This window comes from Hyperolius riggenbachi, chromosome 5, assembly GCF_040937935.1.
Source record: "Hyperolius riggenbachi isolate aHypRig1 chromosome 5, aHypRig1.pri, whole genome shotgun sequence".
Taxonomy (NCBI): Eukaryota; Metazoa; Chordata; class Amphibia; order Anura; family Hyperoliidae; genus Hyperolius; species Hyperolius riggenbachi.
This window is the reverse complement of record NC_090650.1, coordinates 31,101,319-31,123,055: the sequence shown is the minus strand read 5'-3', so window position 1 is coordinate 31,123,055 and position 21,737 is coordinate 31,101,319. Positions and strand designations below refer to the sequence as shown.

Here is a 21,737-nt window from a genome sequence, read left to right as displayed (position 1 = left end):
TCCTAGCGTATTACAATTACAGCTATCAATGAAACTATTTGTAACGTCTGACTAACATGTATATATCGGCAAGGAACCGATATATGACATAAGCAGGAACTCTGACTAAGACTGGAGTAATACAGGGAACAGGACTCAGAAGGATTCGTTATCTCCTCGCAGAGATGAACGCAATCCACAAACAGGACCAGGAGCAGGATACTAGCTTAGCACGGGTGCTCACGATACGCGCAAACTACCAAAACGTGCTGGAAGGCAGACTAACTGAACACAGGAAATAAACAGTTCGTGTACGTATATATCAGCGACACTGATGTATCAACGTAACACGAATACAAGGAAAATAACAAAATGCGCAAGTATGCGTATATATTGGCGATGAACCAATATATGACACAAGACAAGCAAGTAACAACTTCTAGAACAAGAGCAGAACTAGGAGGACTCGCTGACCCCTTCGCAGGAGTCAGCGCAGTCCACACGGACCAGGAACGAGGTGGGGCACGAGCAGAGTAACAGACAGAATCTGAGACTATGGTAGCCCATGAGGCATTGCAGGAAGCAGTTCTTTATACTGAGGTCATCCAATGGGAGCAGACCTGCAGATTCCCACACAAGTGAATGGTAATTAATCACAGGCTGATAGCAGGAAAAGGCAGACAATGATATGCAGCCTGCAGGAAAAGGATTGCCCCTCCATTGCAGCAGACAATGTTTACACAAAAGCATATTAAACTGTCATTAACTTCAGAGCGACTGCAGATGGAATCAGCAACTAGTTTAAGTGCAAACCAAACTATGCAAGCAAATGCATGTAATGACATTAGAACTGCTTGGTTTGCAATACCACTGCAGTCAGCAGTAAACGCTGCAGAAGCGATCATAACAAGGCCTAAAGGTCCCAGTCCTCCCCTGATAGCATTGCACTCTTATGCAGATGATTTGTAAAAGAATCTATTTTTGTCAACATTAATGTAAAATTTCCTCTTACTATCATCTTACTTTCTGTTGACAAACATGGATTCTTTATAAATAAAAAATTGCCGCTATAGAACTTGACTAAAGGGATTGGTTTATGATTGGTTTATCGCACAGAAGCAAAGATAAGGCTATAGTGCTTGCCCCTAATCTGCTAGTTAGAAGTAGAAGCGAGGGTCAGAGATCATTTTTAGGATATAATTGCAGCACCCCGCTGACAGCTGCATGGTTCCTGCTCTATGACCGCTCATTCCCTGTAAAGCATACATGTCAAACTCCGGCCCGTGGGCCAAATCTAGTACATTTGGCTCACTTAGGACCAGAGGAGCTATATTAGAGTTGACACCTTAGTTCACCAGGGAAGCCATATGGGGAGGGTAAAAGCAGTAGGTACCAGCGAACTGTATAGATGAGGGCCACTAGACACCAGGGAACTGTATAGTGGATGGAGGGAGCTATTAGACACCAGGAAACTTAATAAGGGAGAGTGGTGGCCACTAGACATTGAGGTTGGCATGCGACCTGGTCCTAGAGCTCAATTTTAGCCCACTTTGTATTTGAGTTTGACAACCCCGCTGTAAAGGCTAAACGTGTGGTAGAAACCAGTAGCTCTGAATGTATATGTCTGGCTCACTGAGGGAAAAAGGAATGATTTACAAAGCAACTTCTGCTGTCCTCAAGTGATGCATTATGGGAGTTGTATGTTGAACTAGGGGAAGTGATCGCATGCAGCTACCTTCTAAATGATATACAATTCCAGTAAGACAGTGCTAATGCCGCAGTACCTGTATATGGCCACCAGAGGGCAAAGCCTCCATGTTTACAACCACAGCTGGAGAAATCTTTATGAGAAACACAGGAACAATTACTCAGTGGCGTATCAATAGGGGGTGTAGAGGTTGCAACCGCACCAGGCCCTCCCTCAACCACAGTATTGGCTCTTTATTGATCCTGTGCTGGCAATAATCACTTCTAAAGATGCTTTGAATAGTAGCAATCACAAACCATTCCCCATCCCCTTCTTGCACCTCAGACACTGTGGTTGTCCTTGGCAGGTTTTGGTGCACCGTATCAATTGTTATGTATAGAGTGCTTGGGGGGAGGGTCAATGTAAAACTTGCACTGGGGCCCACAGCTCTTTAGCTACGCCACTGATCACTTCCCAGCATTTCTGCCTCTTTCTGTATCTTACTTCTGACCAGAGCCAGGTTTGTACATTTCACCCCCCCCCACCATGTGCTCCCCCATGCAGTGCTGGGCTCCCTTCCTCCTTTGCTGTGCTCCCTCCACCCAGTGTATATAGCAGAGTGAATGCGCAGCGATTTGCATCTATCCTCTCACCACTTACCTCTTGCTCTAGGCTAATGCACGGCATATCCTCCTGTGTCATGTGATTACATGCAAAGTGAGGAGTTTGAGATGCCGGGCACTAGAGTGAGCGGTGAGAGGATGGACATCGCTGGAGGGCCTGGGGGGTGAGAGAAGCACAGCTATCACTGCGCCTTATACACTAGTGTGTGTGCTATGGGACAGGAGGTGGAGGGAGTGTTGTGTGTATGTGCAGACCTAAGTGTGTGCAGGGGTGCCCTGTATTCAAGGATCCCGAGCAATGCCCCTGGGAAAATGCTATAATTATTGCTACACCCCTGTCTCTTCATTCCCATGTATGGGGCAGCAGCTGAGGGGGTTAACCTTTTTATCTGAATGGAGGTTTATCGATGGATTTGCTAGCTAAGTGAACAAAGTGCTGCTCATTAATGGGATCGTTTTTCACCAATTATTAACTCATCAACTAGGTATCTAATCCAGGACTCTCAGGGGGGAAAACCACAAAGGTCTTTTTTTTTAAATCAATATATGCAGACTGACCTGGATCTGGGTTCTTAGTTCAGGTGCTGCACAAAGTTGCAGTCACGCAATTGCTGGTTCACTAACCCTAGAGCAACAACCATCCCTCTTACCAACACTGACTCATATGAGATCCTGGACTGACCTTCTCTAACCAACACTGACTCATATGAGATCCTGGACTGACCTTCTCTAACCAACACTGACTCATATGACATCCTGGACTGACCTTCTCTAACCAACACTGACTCATATGACATCCTGGACTGACCTTCTCTAATCAACAATGACTCATATGAGATCCTGGACTGACCTTCTCTAACCAACACTGACTCATTTGACATCCTGGACTGACCTTCTCTAACCAACACTGACTCATATGAGATCCTGGACTGACCTTCTCTAACCAACACTGACTCATATGAGATCCTGGACTGACGTTCTCTAACCAACACTGACTCATATGACATCCTGGACTGACCTTCTCTAACCAACACTAACTCATATGAGATCCTGGACTGACCTTCTCTAACCAACACTGACTCATATGACATCCTGGACTGACCTTCTCTAACCAACACTGACTCATATGACATCCTGGACTGACCTTCTCTAACCAACACTGACTCATATGAGATCCTGGGCTGAACTTCTCTTTTCAACCTTGACTCATATGAGATCCTGGATTGAGGTTCTCTAACCAACACTGATAAACAGATGCCACTAGGGGAGGAGAGCATTCCTGTTTGGTGCATATATTCTTTCAGATCGCAATATGAACTACTCTCGCTTAACAGATCCTGTCAAATAGTCAGGCAGGGGCGGACCTACCATCAATTGATTCAGGCAGCAAAATCAAAGGGGCGGCGTTTGGACAAACAGTTTGGGTCACCTGGAACCTGACTCCTTTCCGCTCTCCCGCCTATGTTCCTGGCACACACACTACCCTCCTCATCCACACATAGGTAGTGAAGTCCGCTCAACTGTCCAGCAAGCAGGGTCAGAGCAGGAACGAGGCAACTTTACCTCAATTGTGAAATGTCCAAAAAGAAAGTGATGTTCCGCTCAATGATCCAGCAAAACGACACCACATATCTGCAGACATGTCGTGTCGTGGTTTACTGCTACAATAAAGATTTCTATTTTGCTGGATCATTGAGCGGAACATCACTTTCTTTTTGGACCTCATCCACACATCCCGAATCCCTGACCTCATTCGGCTGGCGGCACCCGCCACCCTTCTCTATGACATCATAAGCAGGTGAGGTGTTGATATACAGCATGCCTCTTATCGATAATTGCTACAGCAAAACCCCATCACTGGCGAGAGATCACCATGGCCAGTCATAAGGGAAGCATTAGCATGGCATCCAATCAGGTGGGGTGCTGGCACTGAACTGGCCAATCACAGCGGCCTGCTGCTTCTTTTCCTAACTGGTGCCAATGGTCTCATGGGCGGGAGAAGAGACAAGGTCCTCCAGCACCCAAGGCTGAGACACCAAAGTGCGCCCCTCCATCCCTCCCACCCCAGCTGTCACACACTGATTGCTATTAGACTAAGAAGGCCACAGGGCCCACAACCTCCCCAACACCTTAATATCTAGTTATCTGGCTTGCAGTCACTGCTATGTATCCCCTTTTCTTATTTCTTTCTGCTTCATACACAATTAGGAATGACAGCTGAATGAATTGTGCTCCCTCTCCTATACTGCGCCCTGAGGCTGGAGCCTCTCCAGCCTATGCCTCGGCCCGGCCCTGGGCGGGACCACATCACCGTCATTGGGCCAATCATTGCACTCGATCAGTAGCAGTAACATCCTTTCCCCCCCCCCCCCCCCCCCAGGTACTTCTCTGATCTGTGGGCGCACCAATGTTTTCAGGAGGTGGGCATGGAGCACAGAAGCCAGTTTTGTGGTCACAAAGTTTGGCGGCCCACCCGGGACATTTCCTGGGACATATTTGTGCCTGGTAAGGGAGACCCTAATTCTGGGACGTCTGGTCACCGTATGTGTATATAAAGTATAATAATCGTGATATTCTTTAAATCCAGAAGTCTTGGCATCATCTGCTGATACAACAGAGTATAAACACAGTGGGTTTGGAGAATTCCAATCAAATTACTGTATAATGTTTTATTCTCTTTCTAATGGAATGATGCAGTAAACAGATCAATGGCAATCTTACTTTTGTACTTTCACACGCATGTAATTACTCCACTGTAACCTGCGGCACTAATGCGTTTACAATCTGGATTGTGTTATCAGTGTAGGTAAACGGAAAGTGATTATTGTGTGATTTATGGTACACATATTGCCTCTGTCACTTTCCTGCGCTCTGTTGCACAACTAAATAGAGGTAGAGAGAATTTCAGATGCCTTTAAAGGGAACCGAGCATCATTTTTAACTCCCAGGGCAGCTCAATTGCACATTAAAAATGCATGCTAAGAATGAGGCTCATTAATAAAAAAAAACAACTTTCATTTCACCTCATCTTTTTACATTTAAAGTGGACCTAAACTTTTGCACAGGACAGAAGGAAAGCAAAGAGAAATGCACCCTGTATGTAGTTAGAGAGTTTAGCCTGTGTATTTCCCCCTCATTTGTGTCTAATCACAAGTTGTAATTTCATCTCCTCCCTGTGTCACATGCCACAATAGATAATGCAGATAAGCTTATTTGAAAGCACAGGCTGTTAACAATATGCCTGCTTCCATGAGTGAGGAAGTAGAAACAGTTCAGATTTATTGTAGGATTTGTATCAGCTGTCACAAAGAAATGTTTTTGTTTAAAAGGTTATTATGCTGTTGTATATCTTTTAGAGCAGAGAGGACATTCTGAGTTCAGGTCCGCTTTCAGTGCTAATTACAGTGAGTATTCTACTACTTCCTCCATCCTCAAGCCTTTTACAATCAGCAGAAAATGGAAGGCAGATTAGGACTCATCTAATTATACTTAATTGCCCAGACGCTGAGATCAAACAAACCCATTCAGCATTTGGAAGCGGGGAGGACGGTGCACACTGTGCTTCAAGCAGAGAAGATAAGTCACACTTGATGATCTTCACACCAATCCTGGATAATGGCAGTGAAAAGGAAGCAGGGGGTTAGCATCTCAAACATGGCAGGCCTTTCAGCTATTTGAAACCACAAGCTACTAAGATCCCTTTAAGATACAAACTGCACATTTGCTAATCATGCGAGATTTCTCCACTGTTATTAGTACTAGCAAATAGGTGCTTGTTGAGCACAGCACAGGCTGTATGAAGCCAGTAAATGGGGAGTGAGGCTGTAAGGATGTGAGCTTGAGGGTAACGTTAGCCACCGCGACCCCTGCTATTGCAGGGGCCCGGGGGTTTGGGGGGCCCCACCTCCTGCCATCTGCATGCAGAGTAGAGCAGGGAGCATTATAATTACCTGCTTCCAGCACCGGGAATCTCCATGCATCACAGCAGCAGCACTCCCTGCTGCCATTACGGTCTACAAATCTTTGTCCACAAAACTGTGAATGATCCCTTATCAGTGGCTGAGCAGATGCAGTCATTAGAACAATTGTGCAGAGAGCAGAAAGTTTTTTTTCTCTCCATGCCCTTATAGTTGTCAGTCTCTCAGGACAAGGAAAATAAACTTCTCCCACCACAGGGTCCCCTACTGCTTCTGGGCCCCCCTGCAGCTGCATCCCTTGCAGGGTCTATTGTTACACCCCTGGATGAGAAGATCAAGGGGTTGAGGGCAATGATTGTTCTCCTGGCAGGTACAGTACAGAAGTGTATCAGTGTTCTCCCCAGGCTCATTTTGCCGGATGCTCCACCCGGCTAGTTTTGGTGAGCACCCGGCTGTCATCGACTCACCTCCTCCTCTGCTGTAAGCAGAGTTGCGCACAGAAGCATCGGCCCTGCATTCTCTCATCTAACCCCACCTGGCTACGTTTTCATGCCACCCGGCTACTTTTTCATGCCACCCGGCTACTTTTTCATGCCACCCGGCTACTTTTTCATGGCACTCGGCATGAATTTCATCCATCAGGTCACTGCTGCTTCCCTACACTCAGGGCTGGATTTACCATAAGGCAATGTAGGCACGTACCTACAGGCTCCTGGTGATGGAAAGGCGTCTCTCTCTCCTCCCCTAGTGCTTTGCTCTTTTCCTATGCAGAGCCCCTATGTAGAGTTCCACTGATGAGAGCTCCCTTCAGTTGAGAGCACCATTAGCTACAGTACTTAATACTGAGGGTACCTCTTGCTATCTAATGGTAATTAGCTACCTATGATGGGCAAGTGAAATAAGAGAGAAGTGAAAGCTGGGCCAGCCAGCATATCTAAGTGGCCAGGGGTCTACACCACAGCACCCCCACAAGGTGTGATGGACCACTACCCCTACCGGGCGACGGACTACTTTGCTGCCTGATGGCCACCATGTCACGACACCTGGGATTGCCACAATGGTGACCATATAGAACAGGTGACGCCGCAATGTGTAGTAATTCAAGTTAGAGCGGGTGGTGACGGAAGGAATGAGGTCGTTGAGGACACAGAGCCAAAGGTCACGGCAGGCAGAGATCAACGTACTCAAGGTCACAGAACCAAGGTACGGGGCAGGCAGTAATCAGCATAGTCGATATCGCAGAAACCAAAACTCAGGGCAGGCAGCAAACAGAGTAGTCAGGGTCAAAGAGCCAAAGGTCAAAATCAGGAAAGACAAGCACAGGTTAAGGAGCAACAGGCATGAATTACACATCACTGGCTTGACCCAAGCTCTCAGAATGAACAGTGCTGCCAGTGAGATAAAGGGGCACTTTTATAGCGATAGTGCTTGAATTTGGTGCTGGAAACACCTCCCATGCACATACACACTGCGATCTGCGCGTGCCACCATCTGCGCAATCACGCATCGCATGCGCCCGGCCAACGTGATAAATCCACAGGTCCTGCGTTTGCATACAAGGACGCGGGTGTCAGTAAGTGTGACACTCGTTTTTTTTAAACACTCAGGACAAGTGTTCTGTTGTTAAAGGATACCCGAAGTGACATGTGACATGATGAGATAGACATGTGTATGTACAGTGCCTAGCACACAAATAACTAGGCTGTGTTCCTTTTTTTCCTTTCTCTGCCTGAAAGAGTTAAATATCAGGTATGTAAGTGGCTGACTCAGTCCAGATTCAGACAGGAAGTGACTGCAGTGTGACCCTCACTGAAAAGAAATTCCCCTTTTTATCTCTTTACTGCTATCAGACGCCATGTTCTGCTAGGAAAGTGTTTTATGGTTGGAATTTCTTATCAGTGAGGGTCACACTGTAGTCACTTCCTGTCTAAATCAGTACTGAGTCAGCCACTTACATATCTGATATTTAACTCTTTGAGGCAGAGAAAGAAAAAAAAGGAACACAGCAGTTATTTGTGTGCCTGGCACTGTACATACACATGTCTATTTCATCATGTCACATGTCACTTCGGGTATCCAATGTCCATAAGCAGAGTCATCCAGAGCTGCCAATTGTTTATGCCCTGCTGTTTAGTAGTAATATCCTGTGGTGAATTATGAAATAGAGGAGTTTGTAATGTAGATTGAGTGATAAACATGAGACCAATAAAATCCTTCACAGCTGTATCATAATAGATATCAGTTTATGCTAATATTATAATTATTGATAGCTGGTGATAGTATGCCCTATGTAGAAATTATGTTTTGTACCTTTTGTTTAGGTCAGGTTAAAGGACATGCTTGGTCAGGGGCTATGGCTAAAAGTATTAGAGGCAGAGGATCAGGAGGACAGCCAGGCAACTGGTATTGCTTAAAAGGAAATAAATATGGCAGCCTCCATATCACTCTCACCGCAGGTTGCTTTTAAATAGATTATTTAAGAATTTCTTTACCCTCTGAAGTATTTGCAACTTTGTTATTCTGTCAGGATTATGGTATTAAGGGCCATATTCTATTCCAGGTGATAAGCAGCTTGCAGATGCGAGCTATTTATCACCTTGCAATCACGCGAGGATTAACGGCAAATTCAGCACCACGGCCTCGCTCCCCACACATGCACACAACCGCCAAACATCCGCCACCATCTTCCGCCGCTGCATCTGGGGGTCTCCTTTAATAAGGAGACCCCCCAGAGCTCCCCGTAGGATCACTGCACATCTCTAAAGCCCCCCATGTAGCTGTGGTGTCACTCCTATCATTATACATACCGCCACTAATCACCCACAGCCTCTCGCAGCAAGTTCCGTTGCGTAATTACACTGTAATTACTGTGTGCATCGGAGCCTGGGCAAAGCATCTTTGAATCTGTAGCTGGGGCTCCCCATTGGTCCACTGTCTGAGCCAATGAAATTATATAATCACCCAGCGAGTTATTTTCCGCCTGGGGGGTCTTAACCTTCTTGCCGGTTATCCCGAGCTCAGCTCGGGGTAACCTGCGCAGAAGGATTTCTCCGGCCCCGCTGGGCCGATTTTCACATTTTTTTTTTCTGCACGCAGCTAGCACTTTGCTAGCTGCGTGCATATTCCGATCGCCGCCGCTCGCGGCCGAGCTACCCGCCGTGCCGCCCCCGCCCCTCCAGACCCCTTGCGCAGCCTGGCCAATCAGTGCCAGGCAGCGGTGAGGGGTGGATCGGGATTCCCTCTGACGTCCATGACGTCGGTGACATCATCCCGTCCCGTCGCCATGGTGACCGGGGAAGCCCAGCAGGAAATCCCGTTCTGAATGGGATTTCCTGCTTACTCTGATCGCCGAAGTCGATCGGAGTGGGTAGGGGGATGCCGCTTGTCAGCGGCTATCATGTAGCTCGCTACATGATTTAAATTTTTTTTTTTTTTTAAAGTGCTGCGCTGCCCCCTTGCCGTCAGAATTGGAACGGCAAGGGGGTTAAGTTAAACAGGATTAGACGATGCCCCCATCGCCTAAATTGAGAACTCGCCAGTGATAAGCGCTGGCGAGTTCAGCAATAGGATATGGCCCCAAGTGTTAAAGACTTTGTCTAAAAGGGGTTGAAGGGAACCCACTGCGAGCGATATGGAGGCTGCCATTCTGATTTAAAATGCGATTTTGCTGGGATTTTCACTGGATGCTAGGAACACTAGGAGAAAACGCGGAATAAAATGCAGCATGCAGAACTTTTGCGACCAGGCAAAATTGCATCACAATCTCACTGCACTGGTATAAATGGGTTCCTGGGATTTCTATTATTTTGCTGATGTCCTTGCATTTTACAATTTTCACGTGATTGGAAAAACGCAGTAAAGTAGATTTCCTGATCGCTGGAAAATGTAAGTACGGTACTGGATGGGACTGTGAGATTTATTGTCCCCATCGTTGGTACCCACTGCGTTCTGCTAATTTTTGTGTGGAGGGACTTTATTAACAATTCTGGTAGAACCTGTCCAAGCTAGTAGCTACCTCACCTAACCCGAGTCATTGTCCTGACCAGTGGTTGGGACACATAATTGGTCAATAAACTTGTATTGTTTCAGTAAGGTCAGTGTACCAAATATCTTTCTGTGAAAAAGGAGGAAGAACTTGCAATTCTGTAAATGGCCCCCTTGTAATGCTGCTGAAGGTCATCCTAATGGACATTTGGCCCTGAGGGAGAAGATGAACATCTCTGGCCTCTCCACAGAAGCCCAGGGCATATTTTCAGCTAGATAATGTTAATTAGAAGCTGAGAAAAGCTCCAGTGTCAGCTGCCTCTAGGGCAGGGGTCTCAAACTCAATTTACCTGGGGGCCGCAGGAGGCAAAGTCAGGATGAGGCTGGGCCGCATAAGGAATTTCACAATCGCGGCGCATCGCCGCCTCTGCCCACCCCTCTCACTCTTCCTTCACAGAGAGGGGCGGGGAGAGGCGGCGATTGACGTCAGGAGGGGCAGAGCTGAAGCTTAAAGATCTGCCCCTTTCAGGAAATGCCGGCGGAGATCCCCCCGGGCGATTTGGGGGCTCTGCAGCCCTCGTTTAGCGGCAGGGATGCGGCGGATTACTTGGGAGCACTGAAGCGAACTATAAGGAAGCTTTTGCCGTCGAGGGCCACAAAATATTGTATCGAGGGCCGCGAGTTTGAGACCCCTGCTCTAGGGGGTTGGTAACCCTTCGGTTTGCATCACACATACACAATGCTGGCACGCAGAGGGCTACCTGCGGGGTGGCAATGGATGGAATTCAGCAGAAGTTACCTCATGTTACTTATCCACTTACAATACTTGGCACAGCTCCAGGCAACAGGTGTCCTGAAATGCCGCAGACTTGTGCCAAGGAACTGAGGAGCGGCTGCAAAGTTGGCAAAGCCTTACAGGTCGATCCACACTCCGTTATATGCCAAAATAATCAATCAGTAATAGCTATGGAGGGTTTTCTTAAAGAGCACCATTAACAAAAAAAAAAAACCCAAAACAAAAGAAAAAAATAGATACTAACCTCAGTAGAGGGGAGTCTCTGGGTAGGCCAGAGGCTTTCACTATTCCCGGCCTCGACCTCGCTGTTCCTGTGCCGGAACCCTCTGAATATGTTCTCATGACTGTGTTTCCTGTATGAGCGCAGCCACAAGTATGGCCTGCGCAGTAGCATGGAGTTGCTAGTGCATGGAGGAAAAAGCCATACTTATGTGTGTCACAGGAGGGTGGCTCTAAAGAAGGAGAGGGAGGCGCACAGACCTATTGCTTGACCCACTGAGTTGTGCACCCATTTTTGCCTGAGGAAGCAGGGTCACGCCCGCGAAACGCGTTGCATTTGTGGAGTTGAATAAATTATTTGTCAATTCTGTTTTATCGAGACTCAAGTGAGTTTTCTTTTTTGTAAGAGGGAGGTGAGTCCACCTTAACATCCCCCTCTGCTTTTAAGTGGTTTTTAAAACGTTTTAGTCTACTCTGGCGCCTCTGTATACTGGGTTTTTGCTGATCTAAAGAAGGAGAGGGTCCTGGGGAGCAGCCGTGGGTTCACAGGTTTGCTTTCAAAGATGCATGAAGAAAGTGGTTGGATAGTGTACTGGTTAAGGGCTCTGCCTTTGACATGGGAGACCAGGGTTTGAATCCTGGCTAGGGGCAGTACCTATTCAGCAGGGGCGTTGCTAGGATCCTAGGAGATCTGGGGCACCCATGGGCAGGGCCGGCGCTACCATTAAGGCAAAGGAGGCAGCTGCCCCAGGGCCCCAGAGCTTGTAGGGGCCCCCAGTGGCTACAAGAGGAAAAAAACATTTTTCAAATCGGCCTTATAGTTTTTGAGAAAATTGATTTTATAATTTCAAAGGAAAAAAAAACACATTTAAAAACCTGTCGACTTTAATGGTTAATAGCAAATCCACCTTAAATGCTAGAAACCCTAATTTTGCAGGATATGTTAAGGAGATCATTAGGAATAAGAGGAAAAAACAATTTTTCAAAAAGACCTTATAGTTTTTGAGAAAATCGATTTTAAAGTTAAGAAGGAAAAAAGTATACTTTTAAATGCGGTAAATGTCACTTTTAGTAGCAAACCTAACGGTAGTGTAATTTTATATGCATCAAACGAAAGCGCAATAAATTTCCTGACGGGGTTTCCAGGGGGTCTATACGCAGCCGCAGCGCTTTGGCCAGGGATCGCTATACAGCCGCAATATGGCTGTATGAAGATCCCTGGCATTTTTTCCTATTTTCCCAATTTTTTTTTATGTTTAGAGTGTGGGAATTAAAAAAAAAAATTATGTGGGGTCCCCCCTCCTGAATCTTTTTAACCCCTTGTCCCCCATGCAGGCTGGGATAGCCAGAATGTGGAGCTCTGACCGATTGGGACTTCACACCCTGACTATACCAGCTGCAAAAAAGGTCCCCTAATGCCGATTTTTGTTCCGGGGTATATGTTGGGGGGGCCCCCAGGTTTATTTTGCCCTGGGGCCCCATTGTTGCTTAAACCGGCCCTGCCCATGGGCACCCGGGGTTCACAACCTGCGCAGCGGCAAAAATGGGCGTGGCCATGTATGTAGTGGGTGTGGTAGTGGGTGGGACCAAATTACATCAAATTAACAGTGGTGTAACAAGAGAGGGGGGGAGGGAAACGGGGGAAGAGAGGAGAGAGAGAGAGAGAGAGAGAGAGAGAGTGTAGAAGGACACAGCCTCTCTGGGGGGAGAGAGAGACATAGAGAGGCACAAAACACACACACACACCTGGGCACAGAGTGGGGCACTGCAAGAGGCACTGAGAGAGGAGATGAGAGAGAGGGGGCAGAGAGAAAGAGAGGCAGAGAGATAGAGGAGAGAAGGGATCTCCCCAGAGACAGAGAGAAAGAGGGGGCAGAAAGAGAGAGAGGGTAGGGGGCGGGGGAGAGGGACACAGAGAGAGAGGGGAGAGTGTAGTCTAGTGTTTAGCTTTTGTTTGAGGTTGCAGAGTTCACCACAAGTTGCCTACACTCTCTGCAACTTCAAACAAAGATTCAAACTACACTGACTGCAGGGAAATGCTACAGAGTGGGATCTCATTCATATGCTAGTAATCATCCGTCTGCAGCAACGCTGGGACAGGAGCTGTGATCTTTCTGACAGGCAGGCTAGGCATGATCGTGAAAGTGCAGATGTCAGCATGCAACGCTGAATGTGTGCCCAGCTGTCAGAAAGATCACAGCTCTCGGGCATTGCTGCAGTGGGATGATTCAATGTAATACAGGTAGGAATTAATAAATGTAGAGGTCCCCTTAAATTTGGCTCGGAGGCTGAGAGGTCCAGCAGCAGCAGCGCATACATTTGAAATCGGTGCCGGTAGATTTGGGTGCAGGATGCAGTCGGTATATGGCTGATCTTGCTGCTGCCGGATGTGTTAATTACTATTCCCCCTCCAGGCCGCCATGGATAGTGGGGGAATGATATAATTCGGCTTCCAGCGATTGCTGGTGGCCGAATTTTTGTGTTTTTTTAAGCAACCTCGGCTCCGTCTTCTGACAGCGCCGACGTTACTCACTGAGCGCTGCTCAGTTGTAATTCCTATTATAGTCTATGGTGGCGCCGGCTGCGCCCAAATATTCCAGCGCTAAAAAGCTTGGTGGGCGGGAGCTCGATCACAGACAGGAGTCATGTGTCTGCATCATGTGAGCCCCTCACATGACAGCAGCAGAGAGAGATAGGGGGAAAGGCTCCACAAAAATGGCGGCCGCATATACATTATAGCGCCGCCAGTGTTTGGGCACGCTGTGCAGTCGGGGACTTTGGGGAGTGAAGAATTGGGGCACCACAGCAACAGGTCCCGGTGAGTGCCCCGGTTCTACCCCCTAGCGATGCCGCTGCTATTCAGTAAGGAGTTCAAGGCAAGACTTCCTAACACTGCAGGGTGGTCCCTTGTGTGCGCACTTAGTGGCTGCAGCTCTTGCGCACTTTAAGTGAGCGCTATACAAATGTTAGGATTATTATTATTAAAGTGAACTTAAGCCGAAGTTCAAAATCTCCTACTTACTATTTAGATGAGGCTTCCCTCAGTTGTATCGTGCCCCCGTTGCTGAGCGTGGCCCTCCTTCACATCGGGGCCGCGCTCTGGTTTCTGTACCGTGTATCGACCAGCTGATCCGGCCAGCTGATAATATTCAGCTGGTCCGATCAAGCCGCTCGACTCCCGCCCGCTCGATCCTCGCCGGCGGACAATGGCAGGGAATCGAGCGCTGATAACGAAGCGCCGGCGGGGACGAGCGGCAATCGATCCGCGCGCATGCGGGGACGCGGCTGGGGTCGATCCGGCGGCTAATCGAGCCGCCGGTCGACCCGTGTATTTTAGGCATTAGAAGCACAGACACATCTATTGAGTGCTACTATCAGAAAAGTTATCTTAGTGCAATTTTATTTTTTTTAAAGCAAGGGTGTAACTACAAGTCATAGGCTGCCCAGCCCCACAATGGTCACAACCTTTCCCCTGCCTACCCCTGGTGACCCTCACAGCCTGGGGCGCATCTCACAAGGGTTATAAAACAAGTGTAGCCACAAAAACACCTGATCTGAAGGATGGGTCCCTTTACTAGAGGAAGGGAAGGTTAGTATGGGCCCCCTCTCAGCTCTGGTCCCCCTGCGGTTGGTTGCAGTGGCTGCTCCCCTGCAGTTACGCCGCTTTCTTAACCACTTGAGGACTGCGGTGTTAACCCCCCCTAGTGACCAGGCTATTTTTACTTAATTGGGCCACTGCAGCTTTAAAGGAGAACTGTAGTGAGAGGTATATGGAGGCTGCCATATTTATTTCCTTTTAAGCAATACCATTGGCGTAGCTAAGGAGCTGTGGGCCCCGATGCGAGTTTTACTATGGGCCCCCAAGCACTCTATACATAACAATTGATACGGCGCACCAAAACCTGCCAAGGACAACCGCAGTGTTAGAGGAGCAAGAAAGGGGTGGGGAACAGTTTGTTAGTGATCACTACTATTCAAACTCTCTATAGAAGTGATTATTACCAGCACAGGACCAATAGAGAGCTAATACTGTAGTTGAGGGAGGGCCCTTCGGGGCACCTCTGTCCCAAGCGGTGGCTACCTCTGCACCCCCTATTGCTACGCCCCTGAGCAATACCAGTTGCCTGGCTATGCAGCTAATCCTCTGCCTCGAATACTTTCAGCCATAGGCCCTGAACAAGCATGCAGGAGATCAGGTGTTTCTGGCAAATTAGACAGATATGACAAGATTAGCTGCATGCTTGTTCCCGATGTGATTCAGACACTTCTTCAGCCAAATAGACCAGCAGGATAGCCAGGCAACTGGTATTGCTTAAAAGGAAATAAATATGACAGCCTCCATATCCCTCTCACTACAGGTCTCCTTTAAGGCAAAGCTGCAGGCCCATACAACTCAGCTCACAAGTGATTCCCCCCTCCTCCCCCCCCCCCCCCCACCAACAGAGCTCTCTGTTGGTGGGGTCTGATCGTCCCCACATTGTTTGTTTATTTTTTAATACATATTTATGTTTGTTATTTTTTAATAAACTTTAGTATTTTTTTTTTTTTTACTTTCCCTCCCTCCCTCCCTCTCCCCTGCTGGCCAATCACGCGATCGGCTGTCATAGGCTTCTGCCTATGAGAGCCGATCGCTCTCTTGTCCTCCAGGGGGACAGCCGTGTCACACGGTTGTCCCCAGTACAGCGCTGCTGCTGATCGCAGCGCTGTACAAACCAGTTAGACGGCGAATCCGCCGTCTAACAGTCTCCCGAGCGGCGATCGCCGCACGGAGACTGAAGGCGGGGTGGAGCTCCGCCCCCCGGGCAGGAGATGCGCGCGCAGCCTGCACTTGATCTCCTGCTAGCCCCATAGAGGACAGTTCACGCCAATGGGCGTGGAGTGGTCCTGGGGCTGCCGCACTGCTCACGCCAATTGGCATGGAGCAGTCGGCAAGTGGTTAAAGGACACCTGACTCAAGAAGAAACTTCCTAAGATAAGCCTCATACCTCTGTGGATTCAGCATGAACATAAGGGCTTGTCCACACTATGGGGCTTTATTCACTAAACCATACCTCCCAACTTTTTAAGATAAGAAAGAGGGACACTTAAGTCATGGCCCTGCCACACCCCTGATCACGCCCCCGTCACGCCCCTAGTCACACATACCATAAAGATTTCATAAGAAAAATATGTTGTTTTATAATTCAAACCACACCGGTCCTTTCTATCCTGATTCAGTTTCCTTCATATTAACATTTTACAATTAGCTTTATATCAATTTAAGAGATGGGAATAAAGTTTAGAGTTAATCAAACTAATTTTTTAGTAGATAAATATATATATTTACAAAGAAAGAGGGACAAATTCCTGAAAGAGGGACAAATGAGGAGGAAAGAGGGACAGAGGGACAGTTGGGAGCTATGAGTATAAACCGTGATAACTTATATCACGGTCGTTTTCGTGATCACAAATTTGCACGTGCAATCACAAATTTTCACATGGAAACACGCGGTTTTACGTGCAAATTCGCGATTGTGAGTGCAAATTCGTGATCACTTAACGGCTGTGATATGAGTTATCACGGTTTAGTGAATCAAGCCCCATAGTGTGATATTTGAGTTATCACGGTTTAGTGAATCAAGCCCCATAGTGTGATATTTGAGTTATCACGGTTTAGTTAACTTATCAAAGATATCACACCTTATCAAAGATATCACACCTTATCAAAGATAACACACCTTATCAAAGATAACACACCTTATCAAAGATAACACACCTTATCAAAGATAACACACCTTATCAAAGATATCACACCTTATCAAAATTAACACGCCTTATCATAGTAGCATAGCGAGTACTACGAACTTCTGCCTGCTAATTGGCAATGGCACTCGTCCTGTCCTGAGTTCCTGCGGGTTTGTAGCGTTCACTATGCTACTCTGACAAGGTGTGTTAACGCTGATAAGCCGTGTTAATGTTGATAAGGTGTGATATCCTTGATAAGGTGTGATATTTGAGTTATCACGGTATAGTGAATCAAGCCCTATGAGCGTTTGTGGATTTTTCTTAAGCGCTGGCGATTTTAGAAATCGCCCTAAAAGCGATTGTGCAATGATTTCCTATGAGAGCGTTCACATATCAGCGTTTCAATTGCTTTCCGATAACAAAAACGCTGTCTGTACCACTTTCTGAGCACTTTGGCTCAATGGCAGGTAGAGGGAAATCGCAAAGAGCTCGAAAAAGTGCTTTGTATAACGATTTCCCGAGCGCTTTTAAGAATAAATACATTGTATTTATTCATTTCTGAGTCAAAGAGTTCACTTTCTGACTGATGTCAGGAAGTGAAAATCTCAATCGCTCAAAAGCGCTTTTCTGAGCTCAAAGCACAGGGAAAAGCGCTTTGAAAAAAGCTCAAAAAAATTGCTCAGCGCTTGCGATAGCGCTGCCGATTTATAATGTGAGCAAGGCCTAACTCTGTGCTTATCTTTAATACTTTGCTTGGGGTCAGGTGTCCTTTAACCTCCTTAGCGGTATGGACGAGCTCAGCTCGTCCATTACCGCCGGAGGGTGCCGCTCAGGCCCTGCTGGGCCGATTTGCGCCAAGTAAAAAGGAGCACACGCAGCCGGCACTCTGCCAGCCTCGTGTGCTACCTGATCGCCGCCGCTCTGCGGAGATCCGCCGCGAGTAGCGGCGATCGAGGGTCCCCCCAGCCGCCCGAGCCCTGCGCAGCCGGACCAATCAGTTCCGGCCAGCGCTAAGGGCTGGATCGGAGGCGGCTGACGTCAGGACGTCGGCTGACGTCCATGACGTCACTCCGCTCGTCGCCGGAGGCGATCAGAAGTACGCGGCAGGAGCGCCCTCTAGTGGGTTTTCATGCAGCCAACTAAAAGTTGGCTGCATGAAATAGATTTTTTTTTATAAAAAAAAAACCTCCCGCAGCCGCCCTGGCGATCTTGATAGAACGCCAGGGAGGTTAAAGCAAAAGGTATGTGCAAGTATCACCTCCACCTAAATGATAAGGCACTCCCACAATGCACCATTTCAGGACAGGGACTGGCACATCTCGTTCCTCTTTATGAGGTTGCTAATTACCGGTATGAAAGATACTGTCTTATGTGTTATCAAGGACAGCGGCTGTGTCAGACGAGTGAATGACCGTCGTGTCTATAAAGTAAAGAAAAGAACTTTGAGATGTGATGATTACCTCTCATCTGCAAACTGTAATCTGTGAGATGGAATATTACAGTTATAAGCTTATTTCCCCATAGTACAGAGGAGAAGACAGTACATGTCCTCGTATCCTTCTAACCTTATCTTACCCATCTTAAGGTGGCCACACATTAGGCAACTTTGCGGACGATCTACCATCTGATTTAAAGGACATTCAAGGTGAAAATAAACTGAGAAAAACAATTGTATCTATCCTCCTTCTCCTAAAAATGACTTTTTTTTAGATATCCCACAGTTTTATTTTATATTTAAAGCTAGTTATTAAGTTTTTACTGTTTCATCATCTCTGCTGAATGACACCTTCCTTGAAGTAGGCCAGAGCTTAAATCTATGAATTATTGACCCTATGTATCTCTTTCCTGCTCCAGGAAGACAGTTACTGACAGGGAAGTGTTTTATGGCTGTAATTACTTATCAGTGAGGGTTATGCTATAGTCTGAGGCATAGTCCGACCCACTCCCGACCCAAATAGAGACTGTCACTTGCATTCTTGATGTTTAACTCTTTCAGACAGATAAAGAATAAAAGGAACACAGCCGAGTTATTTGTGTGTTTGGCACTGTATACATGTCTATCTAATCATGTCACTTCGGGTATCCTTTAATTATTATAATTGAATCTGATGAGAATCTGTGCCGCCAAAAGCTTGTACGATCACCGGTGCAACCAATTTCAAGCCGATATTGGTTGCATGTATCGATCAGACCAGCTACAAGATGTCGAGCCGCCATGGACGATCAAGTGCTCGGTGGTAACAGCCTGCGACAAAATGCAAGGAAACCCCCCAGTGCCTTCCCCCCTAGTGTAAAATGTGCCCCGTGTACGAACACTTTATCTGTTGGAGCCATATTGCATGTGGGGGGGGGGGGGACATTTTACACTTGGGGGGACAGTGCCGGGAGCAGCCAGGCAACGAGGCGGCATCACTAGGCTGATTCCAGAAAGATTTCTGGCTGAAATCGACCAGGAATCGGCCTGTGGTTTATGGCACCCAACAGATCTCTCTCCGATCATCTATATATATAAAATCGGATGTGTGTGTATGTGTGTGTGTGTGTGTATGTGCCGCGATCACTCGAAAACGGCTTGACCGATTTGAACGAAACTTCATATACAGATCCCTCACTACCTGGGATGATATGTTCTGGGGGTCTCGGTTCCCCCTGCACACGTGGGCGGAGCTACAAACAGCAAATCAGATTTCACCCATTCAAGTCAATGGAAAAAAATGTAAAAGGCTGCCATTCTCATAGTAATCAAGCCAGAGTCCCCACACTTGGCTCAGTTGGTCACTTGGTGACCGAGGTTACAAATCCAGGAAAAGTGGGCGGAGCATAAAACAGCCAATCAAATTTCAGCCATTCATTTTACATGGGAAAATGTAAACTGCAGCCATTCTTAGACTGTTAATCGCAGGGTTCTCAAGCTTGGCACACTTGGTCACTGAGTGAATGTGATTAAGATTCAAGAAAATGGGTGGAGCCTACAACAGCCAATCAAAATTCACCTATTGATTTTCAAGGGGAATATTTAAACTGCTGCTATTCTTACACTTTTAATGGCAGAGGCTTCAAACTTGCTACAGTCTGTCATTGGTTGATTGGGGTCCAAATTCACTAAAGGGGCGGGGCCACATACAGCCAATCAGATTTCCTTGGTGGATAAACTGCTTCCATTCACACATTTTTTTATGCCAGGAACCTGAAAGCTCACAAACTTGGTCATTGAGTGACTGTGTGTCAAGGTTACACAAAGTGGGTGGAGCCAAAACAACTTACTGGGAAAATATAAACTGCAGCCATTCTTACACCGTTAATGGCAGGGTTCTCAAACTTTGCACAGTTGGTCATTGGGTGACTGAGATTAAGATTTTGGAAGGTGGGTGGAGCCTACAACAGCCAATAAAAATGCACCTTTTGATTTTCAAAGAGACTATTTCATCTGCTACCATTCTCTTATACTGTTAAAAGCAGATGCCTCAAACCTGGTACAGTTGGTCACTGGGTGACTAGGATCCAAGTTCAGAAAGGGGGTGGAGCCACAAACAGCCAGATTTGTTTATTTTTCAATGGGAATATACAAAGTATTGATACCAAGGACCCCAAAGCTGATAAACTTGATAATTGAGTGACTGTATGTCAAGGTTAGAAAAAGTGGGCGGTGCCAACAACTAAATTTTTAACATGGCAGGGTTCCCAAACTTGATACAATTGGCCACTGGGTGACTGGGATGAATATTCAGAAATGTGGGTTGAGCCTACAACTGCCAATCGAAATACCTATTGATTTTCAAGGGGAATATTCACATTGCTACCATTCTTACACTGTTAGTGGCAGAGGCCTCGAACCTGATACAGTCAGTCATTGGGTGACTGGGGTCCAAATTCACTAAACGGGTGGAGCCACAAACAGCCAATCAGATTTGTTAGATTGATTTCAGCCATTCTGTTATTGGCAGGGTTTTCAAATGTGACACAGTTGGCCACTGGGTGACTGGGACTAATATTCAGAAAAGTGGGTGGAGCCTACAGCAGCTAATCAAAATTCACCTTTTGATTTTCAACTGGAATATTTACATTGCTGCCATTCATGCACTCTTAATGGCAGAGACCTAAAATCTGCTACAGTCAGTCACTGGGAGACTGGGGTTCAAATTCTGAAGGGAGCTGTAACGATCTTAAACGTTACCTCTGTGGTGGAAAGCAGCGCAGCTGCTTTCACACCTGATGTCACCTTTCTGGCCAAGCCATCCCGGGTGTCGCTTCCCGACTCAGCTGGGACAGGGATCTCTGTTGCAGCAGCTTGGGTCCACACGCCTGCACATGGAGCAAAAGGACCTTTACATAGAGTTATAGGACCTTTATGGGCAGAGGAGACAGATCAGCTGACTTGGTGGTCAGCTGACTTCCACCTGTCAATCTTCCTTGCAGGTTGGTTCAGCCCCTCGGGCGGGGCTGCTTGAATCTGCTGTCAGTATTTAAACCTGGACTTGTCACTCTGTCTTTGTCTGTCGTTGTGTACACTTGTGTCAGTACTCAGACCATAGTTAGATCCCAAAGTGTGCTAGAACCGGCCGGAGCCGGGGATCCACACTTAGCCAGATTCTGTTGATAGTTTAAAGTACTTATTGCTTTGTATCTGCGAGCACCCAGATCCGTTAGTCAGATCCGTTAGTGTGCCGGGACCAGCTGGAGCTGTAATCCTACACTAAGCTAGATTCCGTTGATAGCTTAAAGTACTAGTTTGATTGTGATTATCTGTTATGACTTCTTGCCTGCCTTGACTCTCTTCTGAACTTTGATCTTGTACCTCGTTATTTCTG

At 47.0% G+C, this 21,737-nt stretch overlaps 1 protein-coding gene across 1 annotated transcript in view; it reads right to left on the bottom strand.

Annotated features, from left to right (window-relative positions):
- Positions 1-21,226, bottom strand: part of LOC137518081 (uncharacterized) — an 80,455-nt gene extending 59,229 nt beyond the window's left edge. Inside the window, exon 1 of the mRNA XM_068235371.1 lies at positions 21,104-21,226. The gene's annotated coding sequence lies outside the window, so the exon portion shown is untranslated. The remainder of the gene's footprint in view (positions 1-21,103) is intronic.
- Positions 21,227-21,737: the final 511 nt, after the last annotated feature.